Consider the following 5,765-nt stretch of genomic DNA (forward strand, 5'->3'; position numbering starts at 1 on the left):
TAGAGGAAGTCAAAGTTGATAGGAAGTTCAAATAAGAGGAGTTCTACTGTATATGTGTGTATGTCTTTGTGTCTGTGTTTGTCCCCTCGTCACTGCTTGACAACTGGTGTTGGTGTGTTACGAATAATAAAATATATTCATATATATCATCATCATCATCATCGTCATCATCATCATTTAACGTTCACTTTCCATGTTGGCATGGGTTGGACGGTTTATATAGACATACATATATGAATACAAAAAAAGCACACTTTTTCTTATATTCATATTTTTGTGTAAATTCTATAGATATGGAATTGCAAATGTATATCCAATGATATTTCCATCTCACTGTATGAAAACATTTGTTAGCTGATAACAGTTATGAGCTTTGTAAAGCAGACTACAAATGATGAAAATGATACATATACATATATATGTAGCATTTATTGTTGTATATATGTATGTATGTATGTATGCATGTGTGTGTGTGTGTGTGTATTTATAAGTATCTCTCTCTCTATCCCTCCCATTGTCTGAGAAAGAAAGATAGGGAATAGTGGTTAGAGAGGGTGTACACAATATAGGTGATGATAGGAGAGACAATTGAGTCTGGAGAGCTTGAGATGAAAGATCATCCAGTCAACCAGTTCTGAGGAGCAGAGGCCACAATAGTAGTAATAGAAAGGCAGAGTGAGGATAAGGTTCAAGCTAGGGTTAGTAAGTATGACTGCAGATCAGATGTTGGAGTACATCAGCCAAAGAGCAACTTGAGATTAAACAGTTGAGTGGCTTTTCTTTGAATGCAATCTAATATGTCATGCCACAGCAGTACCGTCCCACAAGTGGAACTGTCTGTATCCCAATGTTGGATTCACCTGAAATTTATGAAAGGTTAGTAGTTGTTGGGTTTGAAGCATTTTCTGAGTTTGAATAAGAAAGCCAGGTTTTATGATCCAGCCTTTGCTATGTTAAGAATGTATGTTTGTTGGGAGAGATTTTCAGATTAACATTTGCATTGATCTATAACGATAAAAGTATTCACTAAGTCCTCTATTTTCTAACTCGACAGGGTATTGTTTGAGGTAGATTTGTCAGCTATTTCTTGTGAGGTACCATTGTTGAATCATCTGTGTGTTGAACATAAAACTGACATAGAGCTAAACTACAGCAACAACATTCCAGCAACTACTCACTGGAAAGCAAAAGGGAAGATGACCACAATGATGATTACCATGATATTTCAAGGAATTATCTGAAACTTGAAGTTAAGTAAAATATTTAACTGATGACTGAATGAGGAGAGAGAGTCCTTTGTATTTGCTGTCTGTTTTTGCTCGTCTACACCAATCGTAATTACTGTCTTTACAATAGTTAATTAATATATAAAATTCTGTTTTACTGAATGGTCTGTTTACAAATTGAAAAGGAATTCTACTAAGAAATAAGTCAATCGTAAGAACAGCTGCATTGTTACACTTTCCCTAAAAAAGAAAACAGAAATAAAAATAAATCTCCTTGGATTTGAATAACTTCTCATTTATTTCCACAGTACAATTTCATGTCAATCACAAAAGGATTGGTTTTAAACTTCCTGAGTTCTGTGACAATCATAGAGTTGAAAAATAGTTTAGAGAAGAGAAAAAAATTCTGTTTAAATGTTTGTTTAAAATTTTTGAATTAAAAGCAAAACGAAAAAGAAAACTATTTACTGTTGGACAATAAAGTCTCTTATATTTATTTCTGTGGCTACACAAACTGTAGTTAGTACTAACAATTAATTCTTTCTTCCTTATATAGGAACTATGTAACTATAACTGGCTAAGGAGAAGGTCTATCATATTATCAGATGAGGAGAGGTCAATGATTTTTATCTTGTTATATCTCGTGCTTATAGTCAAGTTTACTTCTTTCTGTGAGTGGTTATAAATAAGGTAATCTCTCGTTTTTAAGTATACAGTAAGTGAAGGAAAAAATTCTTCAAAAGTCGGCATCAGCTAGTGAAGAAAACTCAGCTAAACAAATGAAACTAAAAGATTTAATTTTTCAGCATACCTCCACATGTGCCCCTCCACACCTGCTGGATGTTTTTCCTCATAACTTCCAGAAAAATGGATGTTTTGCAATGAAATTTTCTACAAATACATTTCAGATAGTGTTGATTCTGACCGTATCAGAATTTTTGTTGAAAACATTTTTCCAAGTGTTGGGTGGAAGGGTTTCAGAAAATTCCCGAGTCGGTTTTGTTTCCTCATAACTTTCGGAAAAATGGGCATTTCTTTAATGGAATGTAAAAAAATATTCAAGCAAGGTCATTGCCAGTGCCGCTGGACTGACTCCTGTGCAGGTGGCACATAAAAAACACCATTTGAGCATAGCTGTTGCCAGTACTGCCTGACTAGCCCTCATGCCAGTGGCATGTAAAAGCACCCGCTACACTCTCAGAGTGGTTGGCATTAGGAAGGGCATCCAGTTGTAGAAACTCTGCCCGATCAGATTGGAGCCTGGTGCAGCCATCTGGTTCGTCAGTCCTCAGTCAAATCGGTCAACCCATGCCAGCATGAAAAGCAGACGTTAAACAATGATGATGATGATGATGATGAGGATGTTCTGAGATGAAATTCTGCCGAGGTTGACTTTGCCTTTCATCCTTTTGGGGCTGATAAAATAAGTACCTGTTGAACATAGAGGTTGATGTAATTGACTTACCTAACCCCCACAAACTTGCTGGCCTTGTGCCAGAATTGGAAATCAGTATTTGTTATAAGCGGTGTTAAAAAAACGTTTCTGCTTATCATGCAATACAGTTAGTTGTATTAGTGTCACATTCACTTATCTAAAAAGACAAGATGGCCGTTACTTATTTAACACATATAACCTGTTGTTGTTGGTATCCATAAGTCTATTTAAGTACAGTTGTAATAAATATGTTAAGGAAATTCCTAGTAGGAATTGATTCATACATGATTATAACATTTATTTTCATAGCACTAGATGTATTTTTTTGTGAAGTCAACCATACAAATTTTGTGTTACAATTGCAGTAACCACCAGCAGAAAAAAAAATTGTTTTAGATGTAACATTCACTTTATCAAATTATGACAGATTTCTGCTTTTGTTATTTTGTTTCCTTGTACAGTTGCTAAGAGACAGCCTTGATATATGAGACAGCTTACACAAGTTGTAATTGACCATTGCAGTATTGCAAGCAAAACAAACTTATTTGCAAGAAATATTTTAATTCTTAGTATTACACAGATGCGTGCATTGGTGTACATTAAGAAGCTTGCATTGCAACCACTTGATTTCAGGTTCAGTCTTAGTGTGTGACACTTTGGACAAGTGTCTTCTAGCCCCAGGCCAATCAATATCTTGTCAGTGAATTTGGTAGACAGAAACTATGATGAGGTCTGTTGTGTGTGTGTGTGTTTCTATGTTTATGAGTGTCTCCACTCCACAACTTGACAACTGGCCCTGATTTGCTTATGTTTCTGTAACTTAGTGGTTTTGAAAAAATTAAACCAATGGAATAAGTACCAGATTTAAAAAAAAAAATAAGCACTGGGGCTGGTGTTTTTCAACTAAACCCTGTAAGTGGTGTGCCTGCATGGCTACAGTCCAATTACTGAAGCATGTAAAAGGTAGGGATAAATGCTAAAAGATTATTCATGTTTAACTGAATATTGATGATTGTACAGCAGATGTTGGTTGGATATCCAGTTTATGGTTTTCAGTTTTGTGACTGATGCAAACTTCAGAGATTTTTATTTTTCCTGCTGCTCTAGTTAACAGGTCAAGTACAATTATTTTTGCATTGTTCTAATAATGCAGCAGGAAGGCTTTCACATACCATCTGAGACTAGTAAGATTTCTGTGTTTGAGGATTTACAGAATGAATGTGCATAGAAGAGAATTACAGAGGATTGATTCACTGGGAAAGAAAATTGATAAAATGATTGGTATGGTACCCAGCTCAAGAGAAATACATGTTGGATGAAGGAGACACAGGATTAGTAAGCTCTGAGGAGTGGAGACCATTACAGTAGTGATAAATAAGGAGACTGAAGAGATATTGTGTTTGAGACAGCTATGGTTTCTCATTGTCTTCCGCTGCTTTATTGACAATTTACTTTGTTGGTCTTCGGCTCTCTTGAGCTTATCCTTGAAGTACTAGACTTATTTAATGCTTAAGAAGGTGTACTGGTACATGTGACATCATAGTGTGCCAACATAGTGGTGGGTCTATGTGACACATGTTCAGGGCTTGGCACTTAGTTATTGGGTCATCTGCTATTTGGTACACAACTGTGGCTTTTGACAGGCGTTATCACCCAGGACCAGGGCATGCAAAACTATAGACTTATTATGTATAAGGCTATAGGCTAACATTTAAAGGCTTAATAATAGGCAAATGTATAACCTTAACTATAAGCAAAATAGAAGTTAAGATATGTACAAAACCACAGCAATGCACACACACATACATACATATATACATGTGTGAGTGGATTTGGTAGAAGGAAACTGAAAGAAGCCAGTCGTATATATATATATATATATATATATAGGTAAAGTAAATGTTAGAGGTAATACTTGACAATTGTAAGCACCTGTGTATGCCAGCTCGTGGTTGAGGTGAAAGAATAAATTGTAAATGCAAAAATAAAAACAAAAACACAAAGGATGTATGTATGAATATAGGCATTCTTGGGGTATACTGGAAGAATGCCATGTATATATCTGTGCGTGCATCTTAATCTTATTGGTTAAATTTCAAAATCATATGATAGGGTCTTATCAAATTACTTCATTCAGCAAATCTTATCTCGCTGGAGAAAGATGTGGCTTGCCGTTCACAGTCCCTTTGAACATCTCATGAGGTTCGTGATTTTGTGTAGTTATATTTTTTAGCTCTTATTTCTAGCAATTGTAGGTGCTATTGACCTGTTGGCCTGATAATTGATGAGGAGTTGGCACCCATCTATGCCTGTTTCTCAGTTGTTTGTACATTTATTATATGTTTTTTAACTCACTATGTCTATCTCTCTCTCTCTCTCTCTCTCTCTATATATATATATATATATATATATATATATATATATATATATACATGTACACACTTGATAATCTATTGTTTAATGTGATCATATACAAATTGATATTCTACAAACAATATTTAACTTGTTAAAAATTTAGTCATTTGACTATTCAGGGTCTCAACTGCCTATCTTTCTCTATGTGTAAAAACATACATACATACATACGTACGTACATATTATGTGTTCAAATGGATATATGAGGTAAGATGAAAAGAAGACAGAGCAACAGATTGAGAGATGGGGAATGCTGCATAGCAAATATGAAACAATTCTTAGCCAATAGACCCAAATCAAGCACAGAATGTGCCCACAGATACATACATATAGATATATTCAATTAAAAATTAAAAGCAATGCTAGTGGTGTAAACATTATCAACTATACATGCTTAATCTATGTGTTTTACTTGTTCATCTGTTTGTGACTGGCAATTCAGTTTGTTCCCTGTTTGATTCAGGTATGTGATGTTGATAAGCCACAAAATGGTGAAATCTCAGTATCCATCACATCTGGAAGGGATTAGAAGTGAGTTGTCTTGCCTGACTATGACTTTTGGGTGTTTTAACACTCAGTGCTAAGAGGAAGTCATCTCCAAAGCATTGTAACTGCGAACAAGCAAAATGCATATATTGAGTATGTATGGTCAATAATAATAATAATAATAATAATAATAATAATAATAA

This window comes from Octopus bimaculoides, chromosome 8 (genome assembly GCF_001194135.2).
Source record: "Octopus bimaculoides isolate UCB-OBI-ISO-001 chromosome 8, ASM119413v2, whole genome shotgun sequence".
NCBI classification, from domain to species: Eukaryota; Metazoa; Mollusca; class Cephalopoda; order Octopoda; family Octopodidae; genus Octopus; species Octopus bimaculoides.